Below are 23768 nucleotides of genomic sequence, written 5' to 3' on the forward strand. Positions count from 1 at the left end.
AAGAAACATTCATTCTGTATAACACTTGGAATTAGATATAATTCTCAACTATCTTGTCTTATGAACTGAATTGGGTACCTCACAAATCATATGTTGATGCCCTAACCCCCCAATCTGACTATATTTGGAAATAAGGGAGGTAATTAATGTTAAATGAGGTCATAAGAGTGGGCCCTATCCTGATAAGGCGGTACTCTTATAAGAGGAGGAAGAGATACCAGAGATGTCTTTATCTCTCCATGCATGCACAGAGGAAAGGCTATGTGAGAACACAGAAAGAAGGTAACCATCTAAAAGCCAGGAAGAGAGCCTTCATCAGAAATCAAATCTTGACCTAGGACTTCTAGCCCCCAAAACTATGAGAAAATACATTTCTGTTGTTTAAGCCACCCAGTCTGTTTTATGTTATTATGGTAGCCTGAGGTGACTAATATACCACATAAAGTCTGTCTGTAAGCTCATTTATAATAAAACCTAAAGCTCACAAAAAAATCCCTCATTGTTCTACCTAAATTAAAACTGTAAACGGGATATAAGGTTCATAAATAAATGCAAGCAAACTTGAAATACTGTGTAGCCACTGTTCTTGTTCACAGGAAGAGATGGCTTCCTGTGGTTGGATATCGCTAGATTGGTAAAGACATCTTGGTAGGGGATTTTATCATTTAGACTCTGTGGTGGACACTGTATCTTCCAGTACCACTCAGATTCCTCTTCCATGAGGAACATGTTTCCCCAGCTGCTGATGTCCAGCAAAGTTATTAGAGCCTTCATCTATCAGCTCTTTCAGAGATTGCCTTGGCTGCAGAGAGCTGCCACGCCCAAGGTCAAACCCTTTCCTCGCATGGCCCACACTGAGTGAATAATCAGTTGAGGAGTATAAAGGCCTGTACGTTACCCACCTTGGGACAATTCAGAGGGGCTAGTGTAGGTGCAGAGGCTGTAGTTGGCCATGTGGCTGCTTGCCTTCTCCCTGTGCCAAATAACACTTCCTACCCATCCCTTCCACAGGTGTTGCTCCCAAGGGCACATCTAAATAAACACCCTGCATGCTAAATTCCATTTCAGACTTTGCTTCCTTAGGAACCCAAACTGAGGTAGAGAGTGGGTAGAAAAGGTTATAATAATATTTGCAGGTGCTATAATTGCATTACTGCCTGATTGATTTTGCTCAAAATAGCCCCCAGAGGGAACCCAGGTCCTCTATGCCAAGCTATTTGCCTCAGAATCACAGACCTAGCAATTGTAGCATAGGACCATATGAGGCTAATTTTCCCCACTCTAATTGTGTAAGGTATATAAGAATTTAATAATAAACACCTCTTAAAACAACTGTTTTATCATTAGCCTCATTATAGATCATTCTATTGAAAATGTAGACTAGAATCAAGACTAGATATACAGATAATTGAAGTATACTTAGAGATCCAATAATTTAAAATTCAAATTGCTGAGACTTTTTTCAAGAAGGTGTAATATTCAAAAAGTACATCATCCCATTCACTTATACCTTCTGTTAGAATTGTTTTTTTTTAAACATCTTTATTGGATATAATTGCTTTACAATGGTGTGTTAGTTTCTGCTGTATAACAAAGTGAATCAGTTATACATATACATATATCCCCATATCTCCTCCCTCTTGTGTCTCCCTCCCACCCTCCCTATCCCACCCCTCTAGGTGGTCACAAAGCACGGAGCTGATCTCCCTGTGCTATGCGGCTGCTTCCCACTAGCTATCTATTTTACATTTGGTAGTGTATATATGTCCATGCCACTGTCTCACTTCATCCCAGCTTACCCTTTTCCCTCCCCGTGTCCTCAAGTCCATTCTCTACATATGCATCTTTATTCCTGTCCTGTCCCTAGGTTCTTCATAACCATTTTCTGTTAGAATTCTTGAAACCACTTTTCTTTATTTCTCATTGTTCTCTTCTCCTTTCCCCTCCCAGTATCAGCCCCTCCACCCACCCCTTAAGGCAAAATACAAGTTCTTCCCATTTTAGCCATGTCTTCAAATTCATGTTCTGACACTTTCTTGCTATGTGGCCTTGATAAGGTCTCTTAATTTCTCTGAGCCTTAGTTTTCTTTTCTGTAAGGCGAGGCAGGTGGAAAATACTTAACTACCATAGTTGTGGTGTACATTGAGTTAATGTATGAAAAATGCAGACCATGGTACCTAGCACATACCATGTACTAAGCAGTTTTTTTCTCTGTTTCTTCCTGTGATAAATACTGTGAAAGGCTGTACTTTACAATGGTGTGTTAGTTTCTGCTTTATAACAAAGTAAATTATCTATATATATACATATATCCCCATATCTCCTCCCTCTTATGTCTCCCTAGGATATAAAAGACCCTAGGACCCACTGCAAGTAAATGTGGATGCATTGAAGTAGGGAGCTATCTTTTCCTATTTTGTAATTAAACTCCTATTTATTGCACCCTTAAGTGCTAGGTATACAATTGTAGACAAGATAAAGTCTCTTGATTCAAGGAGCTTACCAAATAGTGAGGGAGTTATAGATAAGAAAATAACAATGTGGGAGAAAGTGGAGTGTTGACTGCATATATAGAAAGAATGAGATGGGACCGTCTTTCTTTTTTCATAGCTGTGTTTCTTAAAAACAACATTCAGAGGGAGAGCTAGGTTGCTGCCTTTGGATTAACACGAAGGCATTGTTGACTGTAGACATGAGGGACTTGCTTCCAGAATAGGGATGCTATTTCCAGCACAAATACAAAGGCTCAGCAAAGGAGAATTGCAAAATATCTCTAACTAACCACCAAGCACATTCCCTAAGACACCTGGCCTTTCCAAGCCTGACATCTGTCTTTGTAGTGCTGCTAATAATATATAAACAATTAAAAGAAAACATGGATCTAAGTGGTGACTTTGATGAAATAGAGATTATTGTAAATTGAGGGGGAAAAAGGCATATCTTTATGAACTATTACCCCAAACATAAGCAAAACTGTGTGTGACAAATGCAAACATAGACCATTCCTTTTACTCCTCACCCCATCCCCATACAAAGGACTTCACATTCTCAAGTGAGTATAATTGATTCAGCACAGTTTTCTGGAAACCTTTTGTCTTTGAAATGGACAAAAATGTCATTTTCTTTCATTATTCTCTTTTGGTACTATGGAAAGCAATGTAATTATACAGCATGGTATACAGTATCATTTCAATAAGAGATTAGTCCTGGTTTATGATAGAATAACATTCTCTGGGATTCAATATAGCATGAAGGCAATAAAAACAAGGTCTTTTAAAATTCATCACCAGGAATAAAAGAGAAAAGATACTAAACCAAAAAGGTGAAGGGAAGGTGGGTAGACAGCATTTTGTCGGAAGACTGAAAGCAGTACACATAGTCTTAAGAAGATGAAATGGAATTGAGTAAAGGAAGGAAAAGGGGAAGAAAGGGTGAAGTATTGAATATGTGCTTAGACCTTTATGTTTCTTCTCTTGTTTACTCATTACAATATTTTATAGACAAAGAACTTGAAGCTCAGATAAATTGCTGACTGCCCAAGCTGACCTAGCTGGTAAAGTTATAGGTTTGAGCCCAAATCAGGCACAATCCAAAGACTCAGCTTATTCTTGTTATATGTCCCAGATTTCTGAATAATCTCTACTTGTTTATTAAGGAAATTGATAACAATCCTTCTAGTGATTATCCTGAAGCAAATCCATCATATGCTGCAGCTTGAGCATTTGTGGCTTAAGTGTTTAAAATCTCTACCATGGGGTGAGAAGCATGACGGTTAAAGAAGGAAAGATATTTGATAAGCCCGGCTTTAATTCAATTCAAAGGTGATCTTTCGTAGACACAAAATCTTCCTATTTTCCCAGATTTTAATGTAAGAGGACTTCTATATAATGTTCTCTTAGGTCAAAAAGTAGAGCACAGTATTCTTCCCTCAGTTTCCTAAACATAGGACCATCCTTCCCATTCCCAGGCTTTTGTTTGTGCTATTTCCTATGCCTGAAATATTTCTTCCTTCCAAGTACCCTCCTCTGCCAACTCACACATTCCTGTGGATCCCAGCTTTTCTTTTATTTATTTTTCTTTAACATCTTTATTGGAGTATAACTGTTTTACAAGAGTGTGTTAGTTTCTCCTTTACATCAAAGTGAATCAGTGATACATATACATATATTCCCATATCTCTTCCCTCTTGTGTCACCCAGCTTTTCTTTTAGATCACCATTCTTTCAACACATCAGAAGGAAAGACAAGATAAGATCTGCTCTCTCCATTCTAGGAAATTCAAAGTACTATATAACTCTTTTATTTTTTTAATCACATTGAACACAGTTGTAATTTTGCATTTATTCATGTAGAGTTTTATTTATGCCTGCTTCTCACAAACTCCACAAGAACAGAGGCTATATATCTGTGTTATTTTGATCCTTACCATTGCATCCCCAAGATGTAGCTTTACTAAAAGCTTAAGTGAATGTAGTTTCAATAAGTTTTTCTTCCTTTCCTAGAAAACACGCTACCATGGTAAAGCTATATTCCTTCTCTTTCTCTTAGTAACTGAATAACATTGTTATATATTGAAAAGACCATGAGCTTCTGCATACTCTTGGGTCTGAATCCTAGCTTTGACACTCAGCGTATGACATTGTATAATTTATTTACTTCTTGAAGACTCTGATTACTCCTCTATTAAAGTGGATATAAGTTCATATCTTATAGGATTCTTCCAAATCTTAATGACATATTGATACATCATATGCAATTAGCAATTGTGAGTTTCCTAATTCTATACCTATGTTTTTCTTCTTACAAGTAAGGTTGATGGTTATGCAAGCTTTTGAGTTGTTGGTGTAGGTACTGCCACCAGAGCATGAACTGGCTTCTGGATGTGCAATTTGATATAGGTTCATTAAGATAAAACATTTTACCTCCTCCTGGAAGTCATCCTTAGCTAAAATGTATTCCTAGTTTAATCACGATCCATAGTCTCTTTTCTTCCTACCACATGGTATTTTTTAAATTCTATTTTTCATTTTATCCTAATTGTTTTGAATATGGTTATTTTCCTTCTTTTGTTCAATTAACCAGGAACCCCGCTAGATTTTATGGGGTGATACAAAAGTGAGGTTGGCAAAAACTCTACCATTTATCTTGCAGTCTGTTGGCATAGGCAAAGGTTAAAATAACACAGTAACAGGGCAATATTAATAAGCAATTCTAGAAATCTTTTGTATGGTATGGTTACTATGTATCATACACTGTGTAAACATCAATGATGATAGCTTCTAGGAAAGAAAAATGGAAGTGCAAAGCCATGTTAATATGAAAGGAGATGGTGGGTGTTGGAATGACTGCCAAGTCTAAGAGGTGGTAGATATATGGAAGAGATGAGAAAGTTGAGACTGATTAGATGGAAAGCTGAGCTAGATCATAGTGGCTTTGCCAGTCGTTCTATAAAGTTTGTTTGTTTCCTAAAAGCAATATGATGTTAAAAGGCTTTTAGCAAGAAAACAACATGATGTCATGACTGTTTAAGAAAGGCAAATCTTGTCTCACTTAAAAAATATTGTCTTTCTCTCAAAATCATGTCTTCCATTAAGGCAGGGGCCTCATTTTCTCCTTTTGTGCATTTCCCTAAGCATGTAAAAATTAATAGGTACAGAATAATCTTCAATGCATCATACATAAGTTGTATAGTATGCAAACTAACATTTGAATTCTCAATAAGACTTACAAGCTGTTACAAATAAGGGTACAAGGTATTAATTAATTTAAGTGTATATAAGTAGGGCTCTGCAGGCTTGGAGAGCTTTTATATAGACTGTGTGTTGTGTTCTCATGATCTTCCTCTAGATGGGATGGGAAAGGAGAGAGCCAAATATTAAATACGTGCTTTGAAATCTTGATAGGGCTCACAGACATGGCTGATCTTGTAAGTACCTTTAAAATTTGGGCTATATGGAAACCAGAGGCCTCCAGGGAATCCCTGAGTCTTGTTCTGTCCAGTCATATTTTTATACTTTCATATCCACAAGATCTTGTCAGTAAGATGAATGCTGATGTACCAGCATCCTGAGCTAAAGGCAGAGCTCAAACATCCAAATAATTGATGAATTTTTTATCAGACTAGACAATAGCCATAAAATAAAATCAAACAAGAGTCTGATAACAGTTTTTTGGTTTCTTTTTTACTATTTCTGTTACACAATCATTCAATGATTTTACCATTCTATTTTAAAGAAACTGAAGAAATGAAAGGGGGTTTGGAGCCAAGATGCTCCTGTCATGAAATGCACATCTTAAAATTAGAAAAGGACAAAGTGAAAACTTGTCATAGAGTGAAGAAAAAAGTTTTAGAGCAAGGAGAGTAAAATCCTCCTCCCACACTTTCCCTCCTATCTCTCTCCCTCCTTCTCTCTCCCTTTCCTCTCCTTTCTCTGTATCTTACTCTTTCTTATACTGTCTCACTTCATTACAGCATATACCCATTAAGTTGATGTGGGGGACCCTTCATATTCCTATAAAAAGCAGTTCTTAAGCACTTATTATGTGATAGTCATTGTGATCAAAACTAGGGATAAAAAAGATAAATTAGACTGTGAGTTATGGAGAGAAACTGGGTGTAAATCTCCTTTGTACCCAAAGAAACTGGCAATGCTTAATTAAGTTTCATAAAATAAAAACAATGAGTACTAAAAACAGTAGTAAGAATAAAATTAATAATTGAGTGTTTGCTAAATGCCATGGTTTTAAAATGTGGTCCCTAAACCAACAGCATCAGCATCAGCTAAGCTACAATGAGGTTATCACCTCACACTGGCCAGAATGGCCATCATCAAAAAGTCTACAAATAATAAATGCTGGAGAGGATATGGAGAAAAAAGAACGCTCCTACACTGTTAGTGAGAATGTAAATTGGTACAGCCACTATGGAGAACAGTATGGAGGTTCCTTAGAAAAATAAAAAAAGAGTTACCATATGATCCTATTATCCCACTCCATGGCATATATCTGGAGAAAACTCTAATTTGAAAAGATACATGCACTCCAGTGTTCATTGCAGCACTATTTACAATAGCCAAGACATGGAAGCAACCTAAATGTCCATCGAGAGATGAATGAATAAAGAAGATGTCATATATATATATATATATATATATATATAATGGAATGTTACTCAGCCATAAAAAAGAATGAAATAACACCATTTGCAGCAACATGGATGGACCCAGAGATTATCATACTAAGTGAAGTAAACCAGACAGAGAAAGATAAATATCATATAATATTGTTTATATGTGAAATCTAAAAAAAAAAAGATACAAATGAACTAATGTACAAAACAGAAACAGACTCGCATACTTAGAGAACGAATTTATGGTTACCGGGGGTAAGGGGGTGGGGAGGAATAGATAAGGGCTTTGGGAATGACATGTACACACTGCTATATTTAAAATAGATAACCAACAAGGACCTACTGTATAGCACAGGTAACACTGCTCAATATTATGTAACAACCTAAATGGGAAAATAATTTGAAAAAGGATAGATACATGTATATGTATAATTGAATCACTTTGCTGCACACCTGAAACTAACACAACATTGTTAATCAACTATGCTCCAATACAAAATAAAAAATTAAAAACAAACAAACAACAAACAAAAACGAAATTAAGCACTCAGGTTTCCCTCTAGACTGACTAAATCAGAAATTCTGGGGTGGGCCCTGGAATCTGTTTTGCACTAAGCCCCCAGGTGATAGAATTGGACACTAAAGTTAGAGAAGCACTTCTCTATGTTCAATAGTTTACATGAGTCATCTCATGTAATCCTCGTAAGCCTTATGGGTCAGATACTATTCTAGCTTTGCATTATATATTATATATTGCTGCCTAACCAGTCATCCCAGAATGTGGTGACTTAAAATGAAAAAAATCGGGAACTTCCCTGGTGGTGCAGTGGTTAAGAATCTACCTGCCCATGCAGGGGACATGGGTTCGATCCCTGGTCTGGGAAGATCCCACATGTCACAGAGCAACTAAGTTCGTGTGCCACAACTATTGAGCCTGTGCTATAGAGCCCGTGAGCCACAACTACTGAGCCCACGTGCCACAACTACTGAAACCCATGAGCCTAGAGCCTGTGCTCCACAACAAGAAAAGCCAACGGAATGAGAAGTCCACACACCACAATGAAGAGTAACCCCTGCTCACTGCAACTAGAGAAAGCCGGCACAGCAACAAAGAACCAACACAGCCAAAAATAAATAAATAAAAATAATAAAGTTCCCTTTAAAAAGAGAACAAAACATGTATTTAAAAAAAAAAAAAAAGAATCCACCTGCTAATGCAGGGGACATGGGTTTGATCTCTGGTCCAGGAAGATCCCACATGCCACAGAGCAACTAAGCCCATGTGCCACAATTACTGAGCCTGTGCTATAGATCCCATGAGCCACAACTACTCAGCCTCGTGCCACAACTATTGAAGCCCGTGTGCCTAAAGCCCGTGCTCCTCTACAAGAAGCCACTGCAATGAGAAGCCTGTGCACCACAACGAAGAGTAGCCCCTGCTTGCCACAACTAGAGGAAGCCCACACGCAGCAACAAAGACCCAACACAGCCAAAAATTAAATAAATAAATGTTTCTTTAAATAAATAAATAAATAATAAAAAACAATAGCAATTGTTGTGTCATTGTCTCTCATGATTCTGAGGTTAAGTAACCTCGCAGTATGCTTAACTCATTCAGGGTCTCTCATATGATTGCAGTCAGATGATGGGGCTAGAATGATCTGAGGGCTCATTTGCACATATGTCTGCGGCCTGTGCCATGGAGACTTAGTGGCTGGGGAGCTGGAATAGCTGCAACTCTTGAGACATCTCTTTCTAATTCTCTCTAATCTCTTCATCCTGGTAACTTCTGGGTAGCCAGACTTCTTAGAGGACAGCTTCAAAAGCAAAAATACAAGGGGAAAGAGTGAGAGAGAGAAAGCGAAGCAGGAGCTGTATCACCTTTTATGACCGAGCCTGGCAAGTCGCATGACATCATTTCTCCATGCCTACTAGCCAGGAGGTCACAAAGGCCTACCCAGGATGAAAGGGAGAAGCAGAGACTCCACTTCTTGATGAGGGAATTGACAAGTTTTGAGACGAGGTGTCAGACTGGAAATATTTTTCCACTGATCTTTATAGAATATAATCTGCTACAATCTCCATTTTTCATCTAAGAAAATATAGATGGAGGAAGGATAAATAACTTGCCTAAGATTTCTTAGTAAATGGTAGAACAGAGATTTAAGCTGAGAGGGAGCAGTCTTTATCAGAATGCAATACTAGTTTCCATACAGTTTACTTTCAACCAAGTATATATGGAATATTTTACATTGATTATTTATTTCTGTCATCAAGAACCCAGTGCAATCTATACCATTACTTTTGCTGCTTTGCAGATGGGACAACTAGGGGTTAGAGACATTAAATAGCTTTTCAAAATGTGCATGCCAGAATTTGAATGCAGGTGGTATTTCTCCAAAACATGAATTCAAGCATAGCACTATGTTGCTGTTTTCTTTTATCAATTATGATCATTCATATCATGAATACATATGTATTTTTGTCATGTGTTTTAGTGTTGTTTTCTTCTCTGCAATTTCTGCCTTTCTCACTTTATAAAATCATAATTGTTTCTTATTCCCATAATTTAAAATAAGTTGCCCTACTTCAAGAAGTATACCTTTACCCTGAGTTAGGGATAGTGCCACTTTCTCTAGAAACTACACTGAAAGATTAATGTGATGGCTTAGTCTAGGAAGAAGGGCAGAAGGCTGTCAAAGACAATAGGGAAAAGTTGAGGAAACTTGGCATATTTTTGCTGAAAATGAGAGATTAATGGAGGATAAAATTGATGCCTGAAAATATGTAAATATTAGTCATGGGGAAGAATCTAAACTTATGTGTAGCTCTCATGACAGAAAAGATATAAAACTAATGGTTAGATATTTCAGGTAGGCAGATTTTTATATAGAACAAAGCCCTTTATAATGAGGATTGCATGGCAATGAAATGGATTCCTAAGGGGTATATCTGTACTTGTGGTTGAAAAAATGTCAAAGAGGTCAGCTGACCAGTTATTGAAAATATTGCAGAAGAGCTTCCAACACTGGATAAATGGTCAAAGGGGATGGCATGTAAGACTGCTTCTAGTCCTAAGATTCTAAGATCACTGAGCAATTTATTGAGGATGTCCCTTCCACTGAACAGAGCTAGAACACCCAGGCATTTTCTCAGGCTTAAGTGAGCATTAGACTCTTGAGACTACTAGGGGCCCCACTGGGAATCTACCAGGATGACAAGAGGAGAGAAGATGCAGCTTGCCCATGGGACATGTCAACTCTTCCTTTTGTGGCAGTCCAGGTAGCAGATCACACTGAAAAACGGTCACACAGGTAGCAGGCCATCTGAAAACTGTTTTCTTTCCAGATGACAACTTCAGGTCCAAGGAGACAAGATTGGTGGGTGTAGGGCTGCTCTGGCTTACAAGCTTCATATTCCGGAAGAGTCAATATCTGTCTTAACACCCCACATGAATAGCTTCCAAGGTGACCACCACATACTCATACAATACACGTGTTACGCAACACTCAGAGAATCCCGAAGCATGGTGTACTCATTATATATTTATAGTTTGTTCATAGTTTTTCCCAATCCAGATGTAGTTTAACACTCAGGGTTATTTTTTAACATTAGCGATGTTGCCTAGAAACGTGTTGACTTTCTTACCCTTATCAGCTTGTTCAGGGTAGCTGGGCTAGAGAATTAACTCGAGGTGGTTCTCATGCAGCAGGAGTAGTATTTCATTGACACTGTGACTATAGTAGCATCAGAAATGTAATGTGATATTAACTCCATACTGAAGCACTTGCTACAATGTCAGGCCCTTTGCTAAATAGCTTAAGTGCAAGATTTCATTTCATCTTCAAAGCATCCCTATGTCCTAGCTACTATTTGTAACCCCATTTTATAGACAACAGATTAAGTCTTGAGAGAATAAGGAATTTTTCAAGGTCATCCAGCTAGTGACAGGGTCTAAATCTGGATCTGGGTTTGTCTGTCTCCACAGTCTGAGCTCTTAACCACTTGTTTACTCACCAACTGTGTATTGACCTTCAACTCTGTGTCAAGAACTTTGCTAGGAGCTAGGGATAAAGAATTGAACAAGACACATATGGAACCTATATACTGCATGTAGCAACAACCTGTGCTAAATAATAACCATTACAGATTGAAAATGTCCAAGTACTAAATTATATTATAGAAAAGTGTCACTGATGCCAGGGATGTGAGCAATAAACTATTAAGTTAACTAAGTAGCTTCCCAAGTAAGATAACTTGGGGTGACCAAGACCACCCAACAAACTCTGCTTCTTCCCTAGATTTGATCAAATAAAAGAGGCACATAAGGATCTGAGATTCCTGTAATTTTGGAAAGTCTTTGTTGCTACCTCAATAGAAAAAAACAAAGATACCATTGTCTGCTTTATTATATTCTTTTGAGGAATGAAAGTTAATTTAATAGTAGTGACTACTTCAAGATAAATGAGTTTTACCTATACCTAGATTGAATAGAAGAATAATACAGGATTAAATTCCATTTACGTTTATCATGACTTTGACTGGGTGTCCCATGGATGGACTTGAGTCCCCATTCTCAGTCTTGGCACAGGAAGAGAGAGATGTATGGATTTGAAAGTGACTTCAGGGTAGGGTTTCCAGATAAAATGCAGAGCACTCAGTTAAATTTGAATTGCTGATAAACAATAAACAAATTCTTACTCTAAGTATATCTCAAATATTTCATAGAACATACTTTTACTAAAAATGATTTGTTTTTTGACTAAAGTTCAAAGTTAGCTGGATGCCCTATATTTTCATTTGCTAAATCTGGCAACTCTACTCCAGGGGTCCATGTGCTTAGCATTGCCAACCTGATTTTGCAGAGCTGGGACATACTCTGCCCTCTGGGAATACATTTATTTTTTCTCTAGCCAGTAAATGTTTACAGAGGGCCTACTGTCTGACAGGATCAGAGATGCATGTGCATATTGATATAGATGATTATAGTGCAAGGTGAAAAATATTGTGAAAGTCAAGATAGACATCAATTTAAATGACCACCAAATGGTCAGTATTTATAAAGGTGTATTCTCAGTGTCTGCAAACACTGTATTGAGCCCATAGATGTATTCTTTCACTAGATCTTTATATCAACCCCAAGAAATAGGTGTATTTAATATAAGAAGGAACTGAGATGTGAGACTTGGAGATTGTAAGTCACTTACACTACTGCACATGGATGATACGTGGCAGAGCCAGGATGGAGGCCTTGGGCTGCTTAATGCCAGAGCCTGAGCTTTGACCCATATACTACACTAAAATGGCATTGGATAAATACAGTTGGCTGAGAAAGGCTCACTATGAAAGTGCTTTGAATTAGATTTTGTAGTGGAATTAGGAATGGACCAAGTCAAAAAAATGGATGATGGAAGTGAGGACAGTCTTCTTGAGAAAATACCATGCCTGAAGAGTAGGGCACATAAGGAGAAAGGCAGGAAATGGGTAGGAAACCAGACAATGTTAGGTTTGGCATTCACCTCTTCAAGAAATATTTCCTGATTGCTCCATCTTGGTCAACTACTGGTAATTTCTATTTATGGAGAACCACAAGTTAGGATCACTTTATTTTAATGATCAGGATATGGTGCAATCAAAAGTTAAAATTAATGTTGTCCCCAATGTGAATATAATAGCAAATAAATATAATAATGAACACAATGATAATACACAAGTATTCACTATGGGCCAGAAAGTTCAATGTACTTTACATGTATTAACACATACAGTCCCACAGCAACTCTATGAATTAGGTATAATTTTTGCCTCATTTTAAAGAAGAAATTGAGGAATAGCAAGTTAAAATAACTTGCCCAAGAGTGACACCTTCAAAAGTAAATGTTCAAGTTGCACTCTCCCACATTCTAGTGATCCTTGTTTGTCAGCTGATTCGTGGAAGTCTGATTCTGGACTAGGAAGGCTGGGCTATCAATGTGCAGTGTACAGTAATCCTAGCAGTCTGAAAGCTGAATGCACACAAGTAATTTTACATAATTAATTTAATTCAACATTTTTTTTAAATTGAGTGCTGACATCCCTGTGGGAAGCCTTCTGGAATTCTTTCCTATGCATATTTTCATAATCAGAAGGCAACAGGAGACAAGCAATAGCACAGGCTGCTGAAAATGAAGTTCTAGACATATTCAGATGATGGGGTAAATGGGGAGGCTGCTCAAGCAGGCAGGTCGTGAACAATAAATGAGATGTCAACAGGAAAATCCGAGGAGCTTAGTAAAATATTTCAGACACAGAATTGTGCTGACAGTCATATATGGGTGTGTGTTCAAGGAAACAATGGTGGAGTATGAGAAGTGATACAAGTAAAATGTAAGGGTCAGATGTGCGCTAGGTGGCTTTTACTTGCACTAAATTATTTATTTTGCTATCAGAACACACTAATGGACATTATACCCATTTTACAGCTAAAGACTGAGGCATAGAAAAGTTATATGTAGTGGCCAAGGACACAGAATTAGTAAGTAGAAAACAGTATTTCTTACTAATGGTCACTTCTCTTATTGCGAAAACATATCTACTTTCCATCTATTCATTTATTCCCCAAATATTTAATCAGTTTCTGTGGAAGCACTTTTATTTTGTGGTAAACAAAAGCCACAGTTCCTGAAAACATGGGCTGTCAGTCTCTCATTTATAATGTCCCTGTCATGTGATCTTAATTGGTTGTTTCATTTGTTATTTTTGTAATTGTGAATACCTTATCTCATTTAGCATAGATCACATCTGTTCTGGACTGAGGAAAGATGGAAGTATTGGCTGAGGTTTGAGCTAGGTAGGATCCATGGCAGAAAGTTTAAAAAAAAAAAAAAAAAGACTCAAGTTGGTGTGGCTGTCAATCTGGTATGGGGTCCAAATGCTCAACTGAAAAGCAAATCAATAGTTGTCTACCGTGGGACTTCCGGAAAAAAGTCATTGTCTGTGCTTAATTAAAACTTCCAGACTGACATCTGACACCACATCAAAAGTCTATGACAGCTTCAGATGGTTACATTATAGGAGAAGTTGCAATGATGGGGAAACAAAAAGAAGGTGAAATGGTACCCAGAGCCCTGGCCTGCATTCAGGGTCAAAATCAGCTCATTCTCTAATCACCTGGGCATTGGTGGTACAACAGTACACTTGTATTTGTGAATATGCAGAAGTTCATGTTTTTCTCCTTCCAGAGTGCTGAAGGGAAGGGAGTACAACCCAGACTGCAAGGGTGCATTGTGACAAATCCTGGACTTTCTTCATCTATTAATTAAAGATGAAGACATTTTTACAATTTAAATCCAAGGAAGGAAGGCCTGGGCCAAAATACCTTCAGGGAAAATTTTAATTTTAAAACTTCAGTGGATCACAAGTTTTCATGACCTACAAAGGCTTTCCATGATTTCATCACCTCCCCTTAAGCCCTGATCTCACCTTCCACAGCTGCCTGCCTGCCTGCCTTGCTCAGTTCTCCCATCCCTCTGGTTTGCTACTCAGGCCTTCAAAACGCTTTCCACCACAGGGGCTTTGGATCTTCTTTCCTTTCTGTCTCAAATTCCTTTCGCCAGATATCTGCCTCCTCAATGCTCAATGCGACTCTGCCTGACATTCCTATTTCTAAATCACAGTTAAGAAATCCAGCCCTTTTTTACTCTATTTATTTTATCCATAGTAATTATGGCTTTCAAAAATATTTTATAATTTATGTATTCTATTTATTATTTATTGTCTGGATTTCCTAATAATACACAATCTCTACGTGGTCAGGGGTTACTTTTCTATTTTCACTAATGAGTCTCAAGTGTTTAGGAACATACCCTGCATGTCATAGCCTCTCAATAAGTGTTTGTTGAAAGAGTGACAACATTTTCTCATATGTAATATTCCACAAGTGCACACCTACATTCACATCATCCTGCCCAGATTTTAGGTTAATTCTAATTCACAGCTTTGCTCAAAATGAATATAAAGTGCTTATAATCTAGCATAAAAAACTGATCTCAAGGTGGAGGTCTGGTCTATCAGGATGAGTTAGGTCTTAGTAAAGTACACATTCTTGAGTAGAGCTGTTTGTTTGTTTTTCTGGAAGGGAAGCCACAAATTGGAAATCTCTACCATGTTATCTAGTGTAAGAATTGTTTTTTGCTTATAAAATTGGAAATCAACAAGAAAATGCCCAGAAAAACAAAAGTCAATCAAATTTTACTTTTTCTTTCCAAACCCTTCACAATAATTGGGTACAAGACAAAACTTTAAAAGAAAACCACAACTGAAATTACACTATTTAGAAATGAAAACCAATCAGTTCACTACACATGCTTTTGGTAACAGTCGATATAAACATATAGACTTAAATGAAATTATTAGAAAGCAAAATGAGTAAGTTTCACCTAAGTTCCAAACTCAAAAGTATTAGAAAAAGAAACTAGAAGTGGATTTGATTTATAAAGTAATTTTTTGAATGAGTGTTTCGAAATGAATGATGAAATAGAGAATCTTTGTTAAGTTATCAAAAGAAAAAGAGCAAGGAAGGGAAGGAGAGAGAAAGTGTATAAGAGAGATAATTCAAATAAATAAAATTGGGAATAAGAAAGGGGGCATGACTACAGATATAGAAAAGATTTAAATGTTTTTGAAAGTTTAATATATATAAAAATAGGTGTAAAAGGATTTTTATTGCATTATCCTGTGTAATACTGAGTGATTAGAGACAATTTTACTATCCAGCTAGGAAGAGAGTCGTTAAATAGCTTTTGGTATTTCACACTGTGAAATATTATGCAAGAGTTAAAAACGTTGAGATAGATATAAATATATACATTTATATACATATATACATTTATATTACCTTCCAGAATACATAACGCACAGACACACACACACAAACACACACACATTATTATATTAACTGAAAAAAGAAAATAGCAAAATAACATGATCTCTCATATTTGAAAACATTTAAAAAGAAAAATGAATCCCTAGTAAGCCAAATAAATTTTTATTATATATATTTACTTACATAAATTTTAAAAAGTCTGGAAATATGTAAGGAAAATTCTCAATTCTTATTTCTTCTAAGAGTGGGATGATTGGCAAGGCTACAAGTAGCCTTTCACTCTTGGCTCTATGCACTTTCTTGTTGTTTGCATTTTTTTTTTTTTTTTTTTTTTTTTTTTTTATGCTGTACGCGGGCCTCACTGTTGTGGCCTCTCCTGTTGCAGAGCACAGGCTCCAGATGCACAGGCTCAGAGGCCATGGCTCACAGGCCCTGCTGCTCCGCGGCATGTGGGATCTTCCCGGACCGGGGCACGTACCCGTGTCCCCTGCATCGGCAGGCGGATTCTCAACCACTGCACCACCAGGGAAGCCCTGTTTGCATTTTTAATAATGAAGATATACTCAAATATTACTTGTATAATAAAAATATATAAAGTACCCTTATCTATATAAGTAGTGTGTAATTATTATAATTGGAGCTCTGGTGCCAGTATATTTTTCAGGTAAACAAATGTAGATTCAGATAAACATATATTATGTCAAGACAATTCCTTTCTTTGTGAATTTCAGGTTACCTAATCACTGCTAAATCTACTGTCATTAGCTACTGCACTTTGCTGTTTAAACAAACATGCAACCATTTTTAAAAAAAATATACATACCTGTGTGTTCAGCTTCCTCCTAGACCTTAATATTACAATAATTAACTATGATGATGATGACAATGTGATCATCATCATAAACCCATAGAGCTTTGCAGATAGCCATCACAAGTGGTTTTGAATTGATTCTGTATGGAATAAAATCATTTTTTTGAATGGAGAAGTAATATGTTTAGATTTAGACATGAGCTGATCTGTTGTTAGATTGGAGGGAGGACTATGATGGAACAGTTTGGAGGCAGAAAGACCAGTTGGGGCAGTGAATCCTCCTTGAGAACACCTCAGAAAAAGTGAGATAGAGGTAAAAGATTGATTACTAAGCCTCACCCCAGGAATTAGATTTTCTAAGAGAGACCAGGAATGATCTCTTTCTCTGTGTGTGTTTTGTGTATACACATGCACATGTAATAAGTATTTTTAAAATACCCACAAGACTCTGGTGATCAATTAAGTGTGAGGATCTCTGAGCAAGGAAAATATGTACAATGTACAATGATTCAAATAATCTTTGGAGAGCTCAAGAATACAAAGAAAGGGGCAGAGTGAGAAATGTATAATGGAGAGAAATTACATTAGGAGAGTCTTTTTAGAAAGAGAACCTATTTTTAACTTTCTGAAAATCATACAGGTTTGGATGATACCTTTACCAATTCTTATTTCCTTGTTCATTTTTCTAGTCATCATTTCTGGAATGAGTATTTTCATTTTAGTTCAGATTTATTTAGAATGTATCTCTCTCTCTCTGAAGAGGTACAATTCTGTTTTTTGTTTTACTTTATTTTATTGAAGTATAGTTGATTTACAATGTTGTGTTAATTTCTGCTATACAGCAAAGTGATTCTGTTATACATTCTTTTTAATATTCTTATCCATTACGGTTTATCGCAGGATATTGAATATAATTCCCTGGTATACAGTAGGACCTTGTTGTTTATCCATTCTATATATAATTGTTTGCCTTTGCTAACCCTAAACTCCCAATTCATCCCTCCCCCTCCCCTCTCCCCCTTGGCAATCACAAGTCTGTTCTCTATGTCTATGAGTCTGTTTCTGTTTCATAGATAAGTTCATTTGTGTCATATTTTAGATTCCACATAAAGTGATATCATATGGTATTTGTCTTTCTCTTTCTGACTTCACTTAGTATGATAATCTCTAGGTCTATCCACGTTGCTGCAAATGGCATTATTTCATTCTTTTTTCATGGCCAAGTAGTATTCCTCTGTGTACATGTACCACACTGAAGAGGTACAATTCTAATGAGAGGATGGAAAGACTGGTTGGGCTAAAGAAGAAAGTGGAATAATAGAGAAAGGATCTTTGGCAAAATAGAGCATCATATTAATGAACAAAATGTCCTACTTGACTACTACTTCTAGTTGTTTGCTTATTGTCCTCTGTATATAATACCCCAATGACATACCACTGTCTAAAAGGTCTAATGGGATCTGGACCTGAAATTTGTCCAGCCTTCTCTTAGACTAGGCTTCCCCTTTCTTGCTCTGACACTGCCATGCAGACAGTCTGGCCTGAGAGTCTTTGCTCTTGTTCCATTGTCTGAAACCATCTCCCTGCTTCCATTCAAAGTTGCCACCTTCTCAGCCTATAGATTTCAGTTTAGGTGTCACACCCTCAGAAATACTGTTCTTGACCTTTCTACATAAAAGAAGCTTCCCTAGTTTTACTTTCATCTCTGCTCATTTCTTTCCTAGCTCTTATCACAGTGTGTGATGCATTTGTTGACTGATATGTTTTCAGTCTTCAGCAGTAGGTTATGAGGCCATCATGGCAGGGACTGTGACTCCTTGTCCATCGGGTATAGCCAGCCCCCATCAAAATGCCTGACAGGGCTACCCTGGTGGCGCAGTGGTTGAGAGTCCGCCTGCTGAGGTGTCCCGGTCCAGGAAGATCCCACGTGCCATGGAGCGGCTGGGCCCATGAGCCTTGGCTGCTGAGCCTGCCTGTCCGGAGCCTGTGCTCCGCAACAGGAGAGGCCACAACAGTGAGAGGCCCGCATACCAAAAAAAAAAAAAAAAAAAAAAAATTGCCTGACAGACACTTAGTATTCAAATAATACTGTTAGAGAAGTGAAATTTGAAGAAAAACAGAAACAATAATCATAAACTACAAGCAGCTAATTTTAAGAACCCAGAATTCAAAGACTATGTTCTCATATATGTTAGTATCAGAAGGCAAAATATACATATTCATGTATATGCTAGTCATGAAATTAAGCTTCTCAGGGATCCAGTATCCATCATTTGAGGTTATTAATTTCTATTTTGGCTGTACCAGAGTTTGCTGCAAGATAGTTTGTCAAGATTTTTTCCTTTTTTTAAAAGCTAATGGCCTTGTCATCCCCAGGAGGGGCCTGAGGCTGCGTGTGGAGGTGTACAGAGGTTTCCACTGTCTGCTACCTGCTAAACTGAATATACTTAGCTACCTGTCAAGTCCTAGAATTGTTTGATTTCCTGCAGGAAATGTTTGCCTTTGAAAACTCCAGTGGGGAAATAGCTTTTTCACCTCTGCTCAAGAGAATTAGTTTATCATTGTCTGAAGATGAGATTCATCCCTTGGAGGAGGTACCGAGCATCTAATGAGCTAAGGAACAAATCAGAAAAACAGCAGGGGGTGGATTCCAACCCCCACCCTCACCTTGGTTCCATAAAGTCTGTTTTAGATGTTTGCATGAGTGAACTACGCATTTAAACTGAGTTTTTTCTGTGTGTTATATTGGATATGTATTAACTCTAATATGGAAACACGTCTAGCTACATTATGCATTCTGAAAGGTGTATGATTTTGCTCCTTGGAGTGCACTCTATTTAAATATTCATAAATACATTATCCACCAGGCATGTAGTTTTATCTCTTTTATGTCTAATATGAGTCCTACTTCTGGCAGTTGCAGCCAGAGCAACTTATACCCTCATAGTCATACACACGGATACACACACACACACGCACACACACACACACACACACACACACACACACACACACACACACACAAGCATATATATAGTCACTGAAACAATGACTGCCCAGCAGTTTTTCTCAACAACTGCTTCCATTACCTCAGATTGAGCTTGATTATTAGCTAGTGCCTCCTCTTTCTTTCACTAGGATTTCCTCCCAACTCAAACTCTTCTCTGAAATTAAGCATCTGTCATTGGCTCCTTGGACATTGTTTTTGTATTTGTTCATGCTGGCATTTGATCCTCAATTCTCCTTAATAGATCACCACTTGTCTCACTCTTCTGTTTTACTACAGTCTTTGCTACCTATGGAAGAAGTCCCTTTTCTAGTTCTGCCCTCTTAGAACCCAGGTTGCAATAGTGGCTCTTTGACTGGTGGTTTAACTCTACAAGATCAAAGGAATAGGCGAGTTTGAAAACAAATTGTTTTAATCTTTAATCATGTAGATTTAGAAAGAATATGTATTCTCCAAATGTAAATTGGGTAGGAAAACTTTTAACAGAAAAACTTTACCCCTGGAGCAACACTGGTTTGATAATGGAAGAAAGTACAAATGAGACAATGAGAGAAGATACTATATGTAGTACTCTCTAGATGAGCTTGTTTTTTTTCGTTGTTGTTGTTGTTTTGTTTTTGATTTTATAGTTAAGTAGAGAATTAAAGCCTTCCAATTACAGAGGAACAAAAACATTTTTTTTCTTTGCCTTGTTTTGTTTGGAAGGGCATAGAATAGTGTTACACATACATCTCAAAAATTTTCTACATATCTTAAAGCATGCCAATTCTCATAACTAGTAAGTGACAGTTAAGTACCCTGGCCCTCACCATCATTATGCATTTCCTGGGTTATTTCAGTGACCTCCTGACTTAGGTCACTGCTTTTGCCCTTGACCTCTTTTAGTTTTTTTCATCTGACTGAAGGTAAAATCAAAGTTCTTATTATAATCTTTAAATTTCTCCATGCTTTTACCCCAATTCAATCTCTTGATGCTCTCCTCTCTTTTTCTCCTATTATCTTGTTCCTTAAACTTCTCAGGCACATACATACCTTAGATCCATTGCACTAGTTTCTAGTACTATTCCAAGAAATCTCATTCTCCAGATATCTACATAGTTAGTTCCTACATTTCCTCCATGTCTTTACTCAAAAGATATAAAATAGACCCAAATAGAATTTCTAGTTACAGAAATGAAATATCCAAAGAGTTGGTAGGGGGAGAGGGAAGTGCTGCTGAGGTTAGTATCAAATTAGACACTGCAGAAGAAAGATCAGTAAACTTGAAGTCGTAGCAATGGAAACTATCCAGATTTAAGCGTGTGTGTGTGTGTGTGTGTGTGTGTGTGTGTGTGTGTGTGTGTGTGTGTATATATATTTTGTTTGTTTATTTGTTTTCCCAATGTATACAAAAGTTATGTTGATACTCTACTGTAGTCTAAGTATACAATAGCATTATGTCTAAAAAAACAATGTACATATCTTAATTAAAAATACTTTATTGCTGAAAAATGTTAACTACCATGTGAGCTTTCAGCCAGTTGTAATTTTTTGCTGGTGGAGGGTCATGCCTCAGTGTTGATGGCTGCTGACTGATCAGGGTAATGGTTACTGAAGACTGGGATGACTGTGGCAATTTCTTAAAATAAGGTAACAGTGAAGTCTGCCACATCAGTTGACTCTTCCTTTTATGAATGTTTTCTTGTGCAGCATGCAGTGCTATTTGGTAGCATTTTACCCACAGTAGAACTTCTTGCAAAATTGAAGTCAATTCTCTCAAACCTTGCCACTTCTTTATCAACTAAGTTCATCCAATATTCTAAACCCTTTGTTGTCATTTCAACAGTCTTCACAACATCTTCACCAGGAGCTGTTTCCATCTCAAGAAAACACTTTCTTTGCTCATTCCTAAGAATCAACTCCTGATCTGTTAAAGTTATATCATGACATTGCAGAAATTCAGTCACATCTTCAGGCTCCACTTCTAATTCTACTTATCTTGCTATTTCCACCATACCTGTAGTTACTTACTCTACCTAAGTCTTGAACCCCTCAAAGTTATCAATGAAGATTGGAATCAACTTTCCAAACTTTTGTTAATGTTGATATTTTGACTTCTCCCCATGAATCATTAATATTCTTAATGTTATCTAGAATGGTGAAGCCAATTCAATGTACTTTGTCTAGATCCATCAGAGGAATCACAATCTGTGGCAGCTATAGCCTTATGAAATGTATTTCTTAAATAATAATAATTGAAAATAAAAATTAATCTTTAATCCACAGGTTACAGAATGGATGTTGTATTGGCAGGCATGAAAATATGGTTAATCTACATCACCATCAGAGCTCTTGGGTGACGGTGTGCATTGTCAAGGAACAGTAGTATTTTGAAAGGGATCTTTTTGACTGAGCAGTAGGTCTCAACAATGGGCTTAAAAAAGTCAGTAAACCATGTTGTCAAAAGATGTGCTGTCATCCAGGCTTTGTTGTTCTATTTATTGAGAACAGGCAGAGTAAATTTAGCATAATTCTTAAGGGTCCAAGAATTTTCAAAATGGTGAAAGAGCATTGGCTTCAAATTAAAGTCACCAGTTGCGTTCACCCATAACAAGAGAGTTACCCTATCCTTTGAAACTTTGAAGCTAGTCATTGTCTCCTCTCTAGCTATTAAAGTCTTTTATGACATCTTATTCCAATAGAAGTTTGTTTTGTCTACATTGTTTTTTTTTAAATTTTTATTGAAGTATAGTAGCTTTGCAATATTGTGTTAGTTTACACTGTGCAACAAAGTGAATCAGCTATACATATACACATATCCCCTCTTTTTTGGATTTCCTTCTCATTTAGTTCACCACAGAGCATTGAGTAGAGTTCCCTGTGCTATACAGTAGGTTCTCATTAGTTATCCATTTTATACATAGTATCAATAGTGTATATATGTCAATCCAACATCCCAATTCATCCCACACACCCTTCCCCCTTGGTATCCATATGTTTGTTCTTTACATGTGTCTCTATTTCTGCTTTGCAAATAAGATCATCTCTACCATTTTTTTAGATTCCACATGTATGCATTAGCAAACGATAATTGTTTTTCCCTTTCTGACTTACTTCACTCTGTATGACAGTCTTTAGGTCCATCCTTGTCTCTACAAATAACCCAATTTCATTCCTTTTTATGTCTGAGTAATATTCCATTGTATATATGTGCCACATCTTCCTTATCCATTCATCTGTCAATGGACATTTAGCTTGCTTCCGTGTCCTGGCTATTGTAAATAGATCTGCAGTGAACATTGTGGTACATGACCCTTTCAGAATTATGGTTTTCTCAGGGTATATGCTCAGTACTGGGATTGCTGGGTCATATGGTAGTTGTATTTTCAGTTTTTAAAGAAACCTCCATATTGTGCTCCATAGTGGCTGTAACTGTTTACATTCCCACCAACAGTGCAAGAGTTCCCTTTTCCCCACACCCGCTCCAGCATTTACTCTTTGTAGATTTTTTGATGATAGCCATTCTGAGTGCTGTGAGGTCATACCTCAATGTAGTTTTGATTTTCATTTCTCTAATGATTAGTGACGTTGAGCATTCTTTCATGTGTTTGTTGGCAATCTGTATATCTTCTTTGGAGAAATGTCTATTTAGGTCTTCTGCCCATTTTTGGATTGGGTTGTTTGTTTTTTTTGTTATTGCGCTACATGAGCTGCTTGTAAACTTTGGAGATTAATCCTTTGTCAGTTGCTTCATTTGCAAATATTTTGTCCCATTCTGAGGGTTGTCTTTTTCTCTTGTTTATAGTTTCTTCTGCTTTGCAAAAGCTTTTAAGTTTCATTAGGTGCCATTTGTTTATTTTTGCTTTTATTTCCATTTCTCTAGGAGGTGGGTCAAAAAGGATCTTGCTGTGATTTATGTCATAGAGTGTTCTGCCTATGTTTTCCTCTAAGAGTCTTATAGTGTCTGACCTTACATTT

The sequence above is a fragment of the Kogia breviceps genome, chromosome 7 (assembly GCF_026419965.1).
Source record: "Kogia breviceps isolate mKogBre1 chromosome 7, mKogBre1 haplotype 1, whole genome shotgun sequence".
Classification (NCBI taxonomy): domain Eukaryota; kingdom Metazoa; phylum Chordata; class Mammalia; order Artiodactyla; family Physeteridae; genus Kogia; species Kogia breviceps.